Here is a 16,697-nt window from a genome sequence, read left to right as displayed (position 1 = left end):
AATCTCTTCCAGTAGCACAACTTCGACCCCTAGATACAGAATTTCGGTCTTCATTGCAGACCTGAAATTTTTGGCCCTCTTGTAGTTGTTGTTGCCACACGTGTTAGCTTCTTTTAGCCTCCCAAGGCTTTCTCAGAGCTTCACTTAGCTTTCTCTTCCTTCTGGAGGCTGCTGATGGCTTCTTGTGACCTTCGCTTAACCTTCTTTCCTTTCCTTCTTCAAGATCAAACCCGTAGAAGAAAACCCTAGATCAACTGCAGAAATTGTTGAATTATGGTATGTTCTATGCTTAGAGAAGTTTGCTTCTTTTCTTCTTATTAACCATTGATTAGCAATCGCATATACATTAAACGATTGACAGAAAACAAGCCAAGACAAGAGACACAAGATGTGGTGGCTAGCCAGGGGCAAACCCCAATGTGGCGAACCCTTTGATCAAATCTTCTTTTATCTTCAATAGTTCAACAGAGAGAAATAGTACAAAATCATAATTTTGTAATTTTATATCAACAGCAACAAACCCTAAATCAAAAAAGTCAAACTTAGTCAAACGAGATGAAATTGACCTCCAATATGCTTGGTCAATTTCCTGGTCAATTAGTCTTCGAACAGCCTGAAGAATCAACCCTTAAACAGCCCCAAATATACAGTCAAAATGTAGTCGACTAAAGTCAACCTGCTACCCCAAACTAGGGCAGTCAATGCTGGTCAAACCTGAGGTCATATTGCCTAGATTTTTGTGCCAAAAAAGTGGCCTACCTAGGATAGGCAGCCACACCAAAAACGCACTCTTCTAAGGTCAACACTTGGTCAATGATGGTCAAAGAGACCTTCAATAGCTTCTGCGTCCTCCTTGCCCTACTGCGTCCTCCTTCTTCCCATGTGTGAGTTGCTCCTTGTGTAACCCAAAGCTAAGGAGAGAGAGAGAAGAAATGAGTGAGATGAGATGATGATAAAATGAATCAACCTCACTTGTATTTAAATGATTCACTGGGCATGTGTGCCACACATTTAACTGTTGGCTGAACTTGACAATTTGTCAAGTAAATACAAATAAATTCACATCTCCATAAATACTTGTCAAAATCGAATGATCTTTAAACCAATCCTACACCTCTCGACAAGAGGAATCTAGGAAAAATATCAGCTGTCATAAATGAGATGACCCACATGGAGTTTGGCTCTAGTTTCCAATTTTAACACTCCCTCTCAACTAGGGAGAACTCCATCTCCTAATCCGTCTACCGTTGGTACTGTCCCAACCATTAAATGCACTGCCTTGCACTATTGGCTCTGCTTTGCTGAACTATGAAGAAGAAGAAATGATCGAGGATATATCATACCATCCTCCACTGACCCGAGGTCAGTCTCAGAGTGTGTCATACCACTCTCACTGATCCCGGATCAATGGAGATCATCCTAGCATAGGGAGTACGGTAGATACAATGATGCGTCCATCGATAGTACTACTATGGTCCCTAACCCCATTTCCCTACTCATTGATCAGATGAGAGGTACCTTCCATGAGTCCCAAACTGCATGGGTAGGATTCCTCGACAGGAGAACTAATCATCCTATCCACAAGAGAACGAATCATCCTATCCAATAGTTGTCGCAGGAGAACTAATCATCCTGGCCCACAGTCGCCACGGGCGAACTAATCATCTTAGCCCACAGGAGAACTAATCATCCCATCCCACAGTCGCCACAGGGTGTCACAAGGGAAGGTTGAACCTTTCACCCTATACATAGCGCACCATCGGGGGATGGTGAGTCGTCCTGTGGTCGCATGTGACTCCAAGAAGTACCCTGCGCCCCCCTAGAGCCCCCAGAGCTCAATATTTGCATCATACATGACCCTCATAAGAGGGTCACTCAATGACACCAAGTCGTTCTCGGAAAGTCAGGAATTTTACCTTTCCCAGGGGCTTCGTCAAAATTTCGGCGACCTGTTCATCTGTACCGATATGTTGGAGCCTTATTGCTCCCCGCTGTACCATATCCCAAATATAGTGGTACCTGATATCGATGTGCATGGAGCGATCATGAAATACGAGATTCTCTGATAAACGAATCCCGCTCTGGTTGTCATACAAGATCATAGTGGTATCCAATGTGAATCCAAACAGCTCACTGAAGAGCTTCCACAACCAGACCACCTCACAAGAGGCCATACTAGCAGCAGTGTACTCTGTCTCGGCGGTGCTCAAAGCCACCGACTTTTGCTTCCTGCTCATCTAGGATATCAAGGCAGATCCCAAAGAGAAACAGCACCCGAAAGTGCTCTTTCAGTCCACCACACTACCTGCCCAATTAGCATCGGTATATCCAAGTAGTCTCACATCTCCGGCAATGTATCTCAACCCATGAGTGATTGTGCCACGAAGATATCTCAACAAATTCTTGGCACCAATCCAATATGTGTGGTGAGGCTCAACCATATGTTGACTCAACGTGTTGACTGCAAAGCATATATCCGGATGGGAGTTCACCAAGAACATCAATGCTCCAACGAGTTGACAATACTCGGTAGCATTTCGTAAAACAGGTCCGGCAGCACTACCGCTTAACTTCTTGAAGTCAAGCTCCATCGGGGTAGTCACGGGCTTGCAATCCACCATACCGAATCTCTCCAATATTTTCACCACATATTTTCCTTGAGATAGGAAAATCTCCCCTGGTTTCTGCCAGACTTCAAGTCCTAGGAAATAGTGCATCAGTCCTAGGTCTTTCATCTCGAACTCGAAAGCCAACTCCCTCTTACATTTGAGAATGAGAGGGTCAGCACCTGTTAGAAAGAGGTCATCAATGTACAACACCAGTATGACAGGTTTTTCATCTTCAACCTTAAAATAAAGCTTAGGGTTGGCTTCAATCCTAGTGAATCCCAACTTCATCATGTAGCTATCGATCCTCTCATACCATGCTTGGGGTGCCCGCTTTAGCCCATAGAGGGCTTTCTTCAATTTGCACACGTGAGATTCCCGATCAAGAATCTCAAATCCTTCGGGTTGTTCCACATAGACTTCCTCTTTGATCGAACCATGCAATAATGCGATCTTGACATCCATCTGATGTAGGTTCCATCCTTACAAAGCAACAAGGGCTATAATCGAGCAGATGGTGGTATATCGAGCAATAGGTGCAAATATCTCGTCATAGTCTATCCCTTCCTTTTGAGAGAAGCCACGAGCGACAAAATGAGCCTTATACTTTTCTGCACTTCCATCAACTGCATGCCTTATCTTGTAAAGCCATTTCGAAGTGACAACTACTTTGTCCTGGGGTCTAGGGACCACATCCGAGACATCATTTTTCATGATGGACTCATATTCCTCAGTCATAGCATCCTTCCATACTTGATGCTTGACAACTTCTACAAATGATGAAGGCTCATTTTGGATGATCATGCTCATGATGGTCAAGTATCCCTGATACCTGGTCGGCTTCTTACTTTCCCGGAAAGTCCCTCTGGGTGCAATGTGTCCTTCAACATCATCAAGTGTCCCCCTAAGCCATGAAGGCCTCTTCCTGGAAGAGGAAGGCTCTTGCGAAGGGGGATCAAAAGGATCCATAGGTTCTTCCACATTAGGCATCGTCTCATCTTCCTTTTCCTTCAGTTCCCTGGTGTCAGCTTCTTTAGATCCCCTTTGAGTAAGAAGATTGTCAACTTTGCTAAGAGCCATATCTTCGTCAAAGGTGACATCATGGCTAATCTCGATTTCCCCTTGACAAGCGACATAGATCGCCCTTAGTATATTCGCTATAGCCCACGAAGCTTCCTTTCTTTCCAGATGCACCCAATTTATTCCTTTTCTCCTTTGACACATGAAAATATACAGGACTTTCAAAAATTCTAAAATGAGATACGTCAGGTTTCTTACCAGTGAACATCTCTTTGGGAGTCTTGGAACCTAATGCTTGGTGAGGGCATCAGTTTTTCACATATACTGCGATATTTGTAGCTTCGGCCCATAGAAACTTCAGAAGTCTTTGATCATGGAGCATAGCACAGACAGCTTCCACAATCGTACGATTCTTCCATTCCGCAACACCATTCTGCTTAGGAGTATATGGTGTTGTAGTCTCCCTTTTAATGCCAACCTCTTTGCAAAAGTCATGGAACTCATTGGATTCATACTCAGTCCCATTATCAGTCCTTAAGATCTTGATTTTCTTTTCAGTTTGATTCTCGATCAAGGCTTTGAAGTGACAAAACCAAGTGAACACTTCATCCTTATTTTTCAAGAAGTATATCCAATTCTTGCGAGAATAGTCATCTATAAAAGTAGGGTAATATATGTCTGAGTGAACCAACTGCAATATATCAGAGGTCTTGCTTTGGCTTGAGGGGAATGGTCCCCTTTTGAGCTTCCCTTCAACACATCCAGGACATACACCTTCTTGCTCTACTCAGAACTCGGGCATCCCTGTCAACATTTGTCTTGCATTGGGTAGAGCTTTACAATGAAGGTGAGCAAACCTCCAATGCAATAGTTCGGACTGAAGTGATGTGTCACAAGACATGACACCCAACAGACTTCCTTCGACATGATATAATGAATCAACTCGAAACCCAAGAGTGAAAGCTTCTTTAAAATTCTTTTTCCATACACGTACCTTGCCATCGATGAAGGTCGCCTTATAGCCTTTGTATTCCATTTTCGAAACGGATACCAGGTTCTTTTTTAGATCAGGTACATATAACACTTCTTGCAAATGAATTGTATTACCCTGATTCAATTTAAGAGTGACATTCCCTACGCCTTTCACGAGATATTTTGCGTTGTCCCCAGGAACAATTTCCAGGTTGGTCTCCTTCTCTATCAGATTAGAGAGAGCTTCTTTGTAACCAGTGAAGTGCCTTGAGGCACCACTATCAATAAGCCAATTTCCCAGTGAGTCCGGGGGAGCAGTAGTAGAGAGGGCCGCTGGTAGACAATATTCATCTTGCTTATTGTTAACAACGCTAGATTCATACCTGGAGTTTCTTGCCTTCTTGAAGGATTATCCTCTTCCTTGATTTTCGACATTTCTTTTACCTCTGCCATTGGACCTGCCATTCCTTTGATTGCCTTGAGAGTGATTTTGAAGATCGTCATGGTGTGAGTCCCTCTTATCAGGGCACTCCCTCGCATAGTGGCCCATTTTGTTGTAATTGTAACATTGTCCTTTTCTTCCACCCTTTGGTCCAGCCTTTCCTTTGGATTTAGCCCCAATATTGTTTCTTCTTTTAGCATGAGAAGAAAAGGCAGAGGGATTGCCTTTAAGCGCGAGCATTTCTTGCTCTTCCATCCTTGTTTCTTCTTGAATACATCTAACCATCAATTCCTTAAATCCTGGGATGACATTATTGTTGAGAAGAGTAGTCTTGACTATATACCATTCAGGTGGCAGTCCACCAAGAGTTGTGATAAGCATTTCCCTGTCAGGAACTACTTCCCTGGTAGATAGGAGATTATTCTTGATCTCGGTGATCCTTAAGAAATATGCTTGCATACTCTCATCTTTGCCCTTGTTAATTTCCTTCAGCGTATTTCTAAGGAACAAAACTTGATTTGCATCATTAACTTTAAATAAACTCACCAGTCTATCGTAGATTTCCTTGGAGGTGGTCAACTAGGAAACATAGGCCACTAGGCGCTTGTCGATAGAGCCCTAGATGATCTTCTTTGCTTTGACTTCTCCCTTGGTCCACTTGCTTCTGACAACAGCAGATGCACTTGATGGAGGCGCAACAATATTGCCTCTCACATGGTCCAACACTTCCTGATCTTCTAAAGTCAAATCGAGAGACATCTTCCATCTGTGATAGTCAGACTTCTCACGGAGCTTGTCTTCGGCGAGTAAGAGTGTTGAGGACCCCATGTAGTTTTTAGGATAGCCTTGCCAACTTTCAGTGATTGTTCTTGCTCTTGCTCTTGCTTAGGCTTTGTCTTCACCTCCGCTCTGATACCATGTTGAATTATGGTATGTTCTATGCTTAAAGAAGTTTACTTCTTTTCCTCTTATTACCCATTGATTAGCAATCACATATACATTAAGTAAACTGTAGATAGAACATTAAACGATCGACAGAAAACAAGCCAAGACAAGAGACACAGGATGCAACGGCTAGCCAGGGACAAACCCCAATGCGGGGAACCCTTTGATCAAATATTCTTTTATCTTCAATAGTTCAACAGAGAGAAATAGTACAAAATCAGAATTCTGTAATTTTATATCAGCAGCAGCAAACCCTAAATCAACAAAGTCAAACTTAGTCAAACGAGATGAAATTGACCTCCAATATGCTAGGTCAATTTCCTGGTCAACTAGTCTTCGAACAACTTGAAGAATCAGCCCTTAAACAGCCCCAAATACATAGTCAAAATGCAGTTGACTGAAGTCAACCAGCTGCCCAAAACTAGGGCAGTCAACGCTGGTCAAACCTAAGGTCATATTGCCTCCATTTTCATGCCAAAAAATGTGGCCTGCCTAGAGAGGCAACCACACCAAAAACACACTCTTTTAAGGTCAACGCTTGGTCAACACTGGTCAAAGAGAGCTTCAGCAGCTTCTGCGTCCTCCTTCTTCCCACGTGTGAGCTGCTCCTTGTGTAACCCAAAGCTAAGGAGAGAGAGAGAGAGAAGAGATGATGATAAAATGAATCAACCTCACTTGTATTTATATGATTCACTGGGCATGTGTGCCACACATTTAACCGCTGGCCGACCTTGACAATTTGTCAAGCAAATACAAATAAATTCGTATCTCCATAAATACTTGTTGGAATCGGGGGATCTTTAGATCAATCCTAAACCTCTCGACAAGAGGAATCTAGGAAAAATATCAACGTCCATAAATGAGATGACCCACATGGAGTTTGGCCCTAGTTTCCAATTTTAACAGAAACCCTAGCCTTCCTTCACACATGTGAGAGAGAAATAGCCCAAAGACATGTCTCCTTCGTCCTCTTCCTTCTTTGTTGTCTTCTTCTTCTTCCTCCTTCACTTGAATGAGTGAGTGATGAATGTTATCTAAGGAGGTCGACTTTCCTCCTTTATATAGGCTTCTCAAGGTGGACGTTGCTCCTCAAATTAGGCCGACTTGCTAGCTGCCAGGTCGACTTGGTCTTGAAGGGTATTTTCAGGGAACTTAAGATTAAATACAATAACCCTAATGTGCCTATTGACGCTGTATGAGGAGGTTCAAAAAAAATTGAACAAGGGAAGTATAATGTAAGAACATGCATTATGTCACTTGTTAAGTCTGTTACTAATCAGATTAGCATGGTTGAAAAGGCCCATGCAACCTGCTAGGATTGACACACACAGGGTAGAGGCCCATTACCACCTTGGCCCAAACCCCCGCTTTTTAGGCCGACTTTCCTTCTTAAAAGCCAATGGATGGTTTCCACTTGATATCCCAACCAACTCCAAGTAAGACTAGCGTCTCAAATGGGATCAAGAAGAGGTGAAGGAGTTAATTATGTTTGTTGCCATGTTGATTTTTAAGTATGAATATGCAACATAAAACAAAATACCATAAAACATTAGACCAATTTATGTTAAATATGTCATGTAAGTACTAAAAAATGATATAGAGAAAATATCCTAACCAATTATAATGTTATTTTTCAATTTAGGTTGTTGGTTAAATGGGTTACAAAGTGGATTAGCTTGTTGCCCTATAAAATCAGACTACAAATCTTGTAGTAGACAATAGAGATGACTTGTTTCACTCAAATAGACCACCCATTGAGTGCCGAAACACTCATAGATCATATATCTAAAGGTGGGGAGGTTGGAGAATGAAATATAAGTCTTATAAGACCACTTCTAGAATAGCCCCGAGGGTTAGCTCAATTAGTCAAGTCCTTGTCATTAAAGACCTTTTCTATTGAGAGGTCCCAGGTTCAATTCTCTCGACATTCTCCGGGTTAGGCTCTATGGTTGAGATGGCAAGAAGTGGTCCCTTCAGGTGGATCTGCCTGGTACAAATATTCTGGTGGACATAGTGGTCACCGATCTCTAGGGTCCATGAACCACATAGAAAAAAAAAGAAAAAAAAAAGACCACTTCACAACTTTAATAAGCTAGAAATTGTATGCCTATGAATATGGGATCAAGCCCCACTAAGCAAAGTGGCCAGAAAAATTTTAAAATTTAAAATAAACCGTAAGTATGGCTAAAAAACCATTGTATTCTAGACTCCAAATCAATAAATTAGCAAACAAATTCAATATAAAGTCAAGAACAAGGTTTCAAATGATTTTCTTTCTTGTTGGTATTGATGTTTGTAGCTCAAGCAGGTACTTTTGCAGAACTTAGTATCTGAGCATGAAGAAGCTACCTAATGGACCCTTGAACCTTAATAATTACCTGCACAATTAAATTAATTTCCTTTATAAGGAAAAAGTGAGTTTAATCTAATCTAATGCAAAGGTTACTTGCATTAGTAAATTAGATGAATCTCAACCATTGATATCAAGTGAGGCAAGATCTAATCTTAGCCATCAATCACTTTGGAGATTAGGGTTATGGATTCGTCATAACTTCAACTTATAAAAGAAGTGTTTGGGCAAGGGAGAAGACACAACAACACACAAAGGCACAAGGAATTGAGAGAGGCATCTCAATGATGGATGGAGAAGAATTTCTACTCAAGTGTGATGGATTTGAGGAAGGTGCAAAGGGGGGAGCAAGGAGATCCAGATCAACCAAGTCTATGGCTTAATCAATTAGGTGAAGTCCATATTTTTGTATGCATTTTCCTCAATTTTGGCCATTTTCCCAGTAAGGGAGCCCAAGTAGGTCCCAATTAATGAAATGAAGTGTTGTTGATTGTGTAGACATTTGTGTGTATGTCTATGTGGGATTTGTTATTTTATTGCTTTCATTGAGTATTTTGTTAAAACATGCCTTTATTCAATAAACATAAATTTGCTAGGAATTAATTGCCAAATTGCTAGGGTAAGAAACTAAGAGTTGGGAGTTGAAAACCTTGATATTTTGTTGTAGATTTCTTAAAGTTACAACTAGCAAAATGCCCAAATATGCTCTAAAATCACTAGATAGACAGGGGTAAAGAATCAAGATATCCAATAATAATACCAATTCAATGTATCTAACCTTGGCTTAAATTTTACTTTATTTTCAGTGTCCCAAGGTAAAACACTTGTTGATTATGATATGATAATTAAAAAACCAGCAAGTAAATTTTCCTAATCTAAAACATAAGAAAATAAAATAAAATAAATTGGATTTTTAAGAATAGAATGGTTGTTGTAATTTGTACCATGTACCAAAATCAATGTACCTCACTTGCTGGGTTGTGAAACACATGCCTCAGTTACTATTGCACTTTGTCAGTAAAGTGAGTTTGGTCTACAGGAGAAATCGCCCCTACTTGTGACATAATAATTCATCTACTTTTCAAACCCACCTAGGAGCAACCCCTAGTGCAACATTCTTCAACTTTTGGTTTGTGTGTGAGATCGTGTATAGACTCCCTTCCCAATTGAAGCTTCCTACTATAATAGTCCAACCCTTCTTGGAACGACCCAAATACAAACAAAAAGGAAAAGTGAGATCACTCCCTAGTTTTCCTCCTCCATGTGATTATGTCACCCTTCAATGGCTCAATCTATTAGCTTTAGTGTGATCCTACTTGTTAGAAAAACTATTAGATTGAAAATGAATACAACAATTGATCAAGAAACAAAACAATGTTAAAAGCTAACCCACACAATGTACAAAAAAATTGAACACGGGTTTGCAAATTAAAGTTCTTTATTGATGGCACTTATCTCATAAGATAGAAACCACAACTCTAGAGGGGAGGCTAGCTTTTTACAAAACTTTTTTAACGGCTAACTAATGGTTAGTTGGACTCCTCATCTAAAATAATATTTACTAAGCATCCACATGTTGAAGACTTAATAAATTTTATTAAAATATTACAATATATTCACGATTTTGCCCACTAAGGGATCGCATTGACTCAAGATACCTTTGGAGGTCCAACATTCCCTTTGCTTATGGTCTGGAAGTTGGAGAATGGTCTAATGATGTCCCAACATTCCATTGATTGTCCATAACAACTTGTTTGAAGCTCTACTAGCTACTTTTTAACCCTTCGATGGCTCAATCCATTAGCTTTAGTGTGATCCTACTTGTTAGAAAAATTATTAGATTTAAAACGGATACAACAATGGATTAAGAAACAAAACAATAGAAAAAGCCAACCCACACAATGTACAAAAAACAAATTGAACACGGGTTTGGAAATGAAATTTCTTTGTTGATGGCACTTATCTCATAAGAAAACAACCACAACTCTAGAGGGGAGGCTAGCTCTACAAAACTTTTCTAATGGCTAATGTCTAGTTGGACTCCTCATCCAAAATAATATTTACTAGTCATCCACATGTTGAAGACTTAGTGATTTTTATCAAAATATTACAATACATTCATGAGTTTTCCCACTAAGAGTTCAAATTGACTCAATATTTCTTTGGAGGTCTAACGTTCCCTTTGCTTATGGTCCGAAAGTTGGAGAATGGTCCAATGATGTCCCAACATTCCATTGGTTGTCCATAACAGCTAGTTTGAAGCTCTATCGACTACTTTTTCACTTAAATGGTTAGTAGTAAATCAAATTCATCAACCTTGGTTGAGATATCCAATGTCTTGATGAATTTGCTAATTCCGCCACCTGGGTTTGTTGTAACTTGGTCTGGCTTCATCTGACTCTTGCTTCATTTGACCAAATTATGCCCTGCATTGCCACATTATTAGTGTCTTTGCCATGTCATCACACCCACATAATGGATCTCTAACATCCTTGGGAATTTGAGGAAACTAAGACATGGATTTTGTTCCTCTTCTTCTATAAGTTAATTTTGATGTACTACATGTCAAATTTGTCTAGATTTGTCGTTGCTATGCCACATGAACACCTATTGTACCCATTGACCAACTTTGACTAGTTGTAATTGTTGCCGCAAAATCTAGTCGGCCTTGGAGAGGGAAACCCTACAAGACATAAACTAGACCAAGAGACAACAATGAGGATAGTGGCCCACTGTCACCACAACCAAAACCCCCTACTCTTTACGAACTTTCACCAATGGGAGGAGTCCCAGTAGAGACGAGATCACTTATGATAGATATTTTAAGGTTCATGTGTAAGATGAGCTCACTAGGAGCTCGTCAAGAAAGGCACAATTTTAGGTTCAAGGCTCCACAAGGAGGCAATTCGCTTTCTATGATGAGGCCTAGGAAAGAAGGCACAAGACCTAGGGTTTGACAAATTTGGCAAGTGTTGGAGCTTCCAAAGGTCAAGGCTAAAATAAAAGGTCTCCAATAATATGTACTAGCAATGCCAAGGTTCATGAAACCTTCAAGAAAGCCCCAAGTTGAAACAAGGCAAAACTAGGGTTTCCCTCTTAGGCAAAAAAGTAGGGCAAGAAAGTTTAAGGATGGAATTGAAGTGGATGTCCATAAAAAGGATAGATTTTGTGGCAAATACTATCCCCTTGATGTTTAGAATCTCCTACCACCAAAACCCTACTTGCCTAGGGATTCACACCAAGCCCTAGTTTCCTAGCTTGGTCTTGAAAGGGCCAAATTAGGAGAGAGAAAATACAAATAAAAATAGAGTATGATCACTAACCAGCTAGACCAATCCCTTGTTCTTTGGGAATATGGAGTCTAAGATGAAATAGATTAGCCAAAAATGTTTCTAAGGAGGCCGAAATTTGATGCCCTAGCAATAAAATTTCAATCATTTACCTATGCAATGGAAAAATGGATTTTCATGGGAGAGCTTCTAGGAGTTCACCACTAGGACAATTCATTACATGTTATGTATGAGTAATGCATGCAATATTCATCTAGATAACAAATCAATTAATCTTCAACAAATCATGGCACAATTTATTATAACCTAGAATTAATTATTCCATACATTATACATTAGGAAATAATTATTCAACAATTAAGTGCACTTACAAGATAACATGCAAGATTTCCATCCATTAGACCAAAGAATAGCTCCAAAGAATATCCAAGATAAGCTCCAAATATCAAAATGCATCCAAGATCTCCAATTCATCCACAAGAGAACAAGTCCAAATTCCTCTAATGAGGTTGAAAATCCAAAGGTGTGATGATGAGAAGTTAGAATGACATGTTCTTTTATTCATATGAGGCATATGAATACCTAATTGGCCTACTAGCCCCTCCAAATCATAAAATAATGGGCAAATACTAGTCTAGGTCACAAGCCAACCTAGTAATCATTGTGAAATAAATTAAATCTCCACATGTGCAAGTTGAAATGCTAGTGTCATGCTAGTGGATGCCTTCTTAGGGTTGCGTTGAGAACCTTGAGTGCCTTGATTTGTGTAGAAGCCATCTAAATTCACCTTATAAGGGTTGTCCCCTAGATCTTTGTCAAAAGCATCCTATGGACCCCAGTTTTGGGTTTGGGGTACAAAATGGATCTCATGGGTCTCCTTGTGATCAATATCTCTCACTCTACTCCAATGTTGAGGACATCGAAGATGGTGCTAGCCCTCCCACGTCTCAAGGTATGACACAAGCCTCATCTAGGCCCTGGATCAACTGCCTGACCCCATAGTATTGCTACGTCGACTAAGGGAATGCTAGTCCAAGTGCATCATCCCATAAATGGTGCCCATGGATACAAATGACACTCTACAATTGTCTGGAGTCCCATGGCTCTCAACGCATCACGTGTCGGTGTCAATATGTCCCTCTGGAGGGCCTGAACCCCAGTTAAGTTCCCTAGACCTATAGATGGAACCATCTGTCAATTACACACAATATCTAGTGCTGCAACTTTCACCATTAGGTACATTTAATCATTATTACATCTAAGAGAACCAAACTTGAAAGAAATGGGCAAATTAACACTTCATACAAGGCTTCTCTTCCAAAATTGTGGCCTTAGTCATGTAATGGTGTTACTTTCCTAGGTAGGAGAGGTTAATATATGACCCTATTAGGTGTTCCCAATCCCTAAGGGGAAGTGACATCTCCTTGATCCACCCTTCAATCGATAGATGTCATGTGAATAATGATGTAACAAAGGGGAAAAACCTTCATGGCCAAGTGCCATGGTCAAAGGGGTCGACTATGATGGAGTACCTCATCTATTGGAAAATGCAATATGGCAGCTATCAACTCCAAATTTCCTTAACCTTAATAATTGATTTTGATCTTTATTTATCTTCTTGTGTTTTCTTTATTAATTCTTCTTCATCAAACAATTATCAAGAGAAAAATAGTAAAGACAGTGGGCACAAAAATTAGGCTCGAGGCCAAGGCAAAACCCCTCCAAGGGGAAACCCCAAAAAATTCTCCTATTCTTATAGAATCTGCTTTAAATGAGACAATAAAGACCCAAACCCTATACCAAGCCCTACAAGTACGAAGTTAGTTGTTCAAGAAAAACTTAACATTACCCAACTTCTAGCTACACCTTCGATCCACAACTTTACATGTTGCTTCGATCTGCAACTTCGACTTTGTAGTTGTTACAGAAACCCTAAGGCAATTCTTCAAGAGATCTCCATTGAGCAAGATGATGTTTCCCAAGAGCAACAAAGTCAAATCAGAATATTTGATCTTCTAGCAACTCGATCTTGCAACTTGATCTCCTGCAATTCAAAACCTGCAATTTCGACCTTCCTGGAGACTGTAGAAACCCTAGATTTTGAAGGTGTGAGTGAGATAGAGCCCAAAAACAAACTTTCCTTCTTCTACTTGGATTCTCCTTGCCTTCTAGACCTTCGTTCTTCCTTTCTTGCCTCTTCCTGCTTCAGATCAAACTTCTTATTAAGAGATCGAACTCGTGTGTGAATGTGTCAAATGAGGTCAAATCTACTTCTATTTATAGCCTTTCCAAGGGGTCGAATTCCCTACTTTACGCTGACTTGTAGCTAGCATGATTGACTTGTGCTTTGGAGGTTTCCAAGACCTTCTAGACTTAAAATAAATTCTTTTACAAGGTAAATATTGCTCGGAAGGGTCTTATAATCATGATGTTGACTTTCTTGACTCATGACAATATATCTTATGACCTAACAAACCCTAGAAGCATGAAAACCATGCTTTAAAATAATAACTTTTTCTTTCTTCTTTTGTTTGTTACATAAGATACATATTGAAATGAGTACAATAACAATTATGAAGAACGAAACTAGTTACATTTCCAACACTCCCTCTTAACTAGGGAGGTATTCATAATTGTACAACTAGTACAACATCATTCTCAAACTGAAGAGTTCACATAAGAAGATTCAGACTAATAAGCTAACTATAAGCATCAAGATCATTACCATCATTGTCTTTGAGGCCTATCTAGGCAAGCTCAACTTCACCCGAGAGCATTACGCTGACAAGCTTTACGTGCAATATTGCACTACCTCTAAGGTACATACCCCATCTGGATGTTCACTAAGTATGTCCTTTTAGGTCTTATCTTGGATACCTGTCCTATCCTCAAAGAGTGTCGGTACCTTTCCTTTCTTGGATTTTATATCCTCAAGGAAACCGCAAATGCTTATCCAATCATCCACCATTCTCTCTTCGTGACCCTCACTTAAACTTACGGTTGTTAGTCCTAGTCAAGTGCATGACACATGAATAAGAGAATGCACATGTGATGTTTTGTCATCACTCCCTCTCAACCAGAGAGGAGATTCCTATTCCCACTTGGAATAGATCCTTGCTCCTTCACAAATATCTAGAGACTTCCTGTTGATTTTTGTAGCATTGGATGTGTTATAGCCATGAAATTTTGTTGAGAAACTAGAATACATGTATTCTCCAAAACCTAGAAATCGTTTATGAAAATTCCACCTAGAGACGACTTAATTAAAATAATAATTTATTTTTTAAATGATTCCCTAAGTCTAAATTTAGGAAATCTGGTTAATTAAAGGATATTAATTAAGTCATGGTGACAATCTTCTAGAAGAAGACATGGATTGACTTCTAGTTAATCTTAGCCATCGATTATGCTTGAATCTTGGTCGTTGGTGCTGTTAGGGTCCTATAATTTATAGGATCTCAAGGTATTTGAGTATTGTATCTCAGGAATCTTATATTGTAAATACTTGTCAATCTTCCAATGATTTCCAAATAAAAGAAAAATAGAATAAAAAATGAAAAGAGGGTATAAATAAGAAAAAGAAAAAGAAAAAGAAAAGATTGAAAAAGAAGAAAAGATTGAACCCTACCAAAAGAAAGAAAAATAAAAAAAGAATAATACTGAAAGTGTTGCAAGTCTAAATGCCACTACTTATAGACAGTTTTGCTTTATCACTGAAAAATAAAGGTTGTGTGTAGCTTGTTCAAAATGCCACAATGACTAACTTCTAGTTTAATCATACAATGTAATCATAGTTAAACTTGTTTAAATTTCTGTAAATTAGGTTAGAAAAATAAAGATTTGCCCAACAGTTCAATCTGGGAAAGTCAGTAGTTAGGTAGAAAATGACATTGATTCAACTATTTAATATGAATCAATAGGAGAAATAAGGGATAGATTTTAGATAGTTTTTCATTCTGTATAAAAGAAAATAAGGTGGGTTTGCTAGTCTAAGTGCACCCTTTAGAAAAAATAAAATGTTAGTTTAGTTATGGGTAGGTAAATTAGTTGTTTTTATAAATATTTGCCTATGTCATTTTTATCCAAAGTTTTAATGATATGGTAAAAGGGCAATATATGCATGATGGGGTAAAGTGCTTTTATATATATTTCGTTATCTACCTTTATCCTAAGTCAGGAAGGCAAAAGAATAAAGCGCATGTGGACAAAGCATCTTTTGTCGTTTGTCGTTAAACAACAGCGCCATCGAAGCATCGGGATCCACTCCCGCCTATGATCCACGGCCCAAATTGTTCTTCGCCCCCCCCCATCCTTCCTTTACTGTGGGGGGGTCCGAAAAGATGGTTTCTCCTGCTGGGCCCCATCCTAACGTGGCAGCCTCTCACGATTTCGCACCCCCTTTGGCCGAAACCACATACCACTCTCTACCCTCTCCGAAACCACCATCGCCTAGCCCGCTTTACCACGCCCCCACCACGACTCCTCCGCCACTCTCCTCCCGCCACGTCGCCTAGCCGTTAGCCAATTAAATGCACTCCCGGAAAACAAATCGTTCCACATTAATTCATAATTCCTCGGTAACCTTTCAGGCTTAACAGTCTCGCGCCCTTTTCAACGGGACTTTCATGACATTTAAAAAACTTCTAAAAGCCATCACTCTCCTTCCTTTTACTGCTTATCCTATCACTCTCCTCCATTTTTTATTAGCATATTCTCTGCAATTGACAACCTTTGCACAGTCACTGTTTTCACAGTATTCACACGACCAGACCAAGATAGAAATTGATAGTTGGCAGTCCTTTGTTCCTTTCCCCTGACAATTCATTACCCCAACTATTTCCCCGGTAAGATCTTCTGTCAATTCCTCTTGTTTTTCAGATTGTTACAGTCATGCCTCCGAAGACCAAAGCTTAGGACAAACATGTTATTTCATTGGTTCCCCCCTCTGCAGATTTAGATCATATCCCTTTGGCCGACATGGATTATAGGATTAGTGAAACCCAATGTGACTGTGATTTTTTGGAATTACACTGTTGGTTAGAAGACAAACATGCAGATAAAACTGATGAAAT

Source organism: Pinus tabuliformis, chromosome 4_2 (genome assembly GCF_031772625.1).
Source record: "Pinus tabuliformis cultivar Carrire ecotype Pingquan chromosome 4_2, CPIR1, whole genome shotgun sequence".
Lineage (NCBI taxonomy): Eukaryota > Viridiplantae > Streptophyta > Pinopsida > Pinales > Pinaceae > Pinus > Pinus tabuliformis.
Note: the sequence above shows the minus strand (reverse complement) of the source record.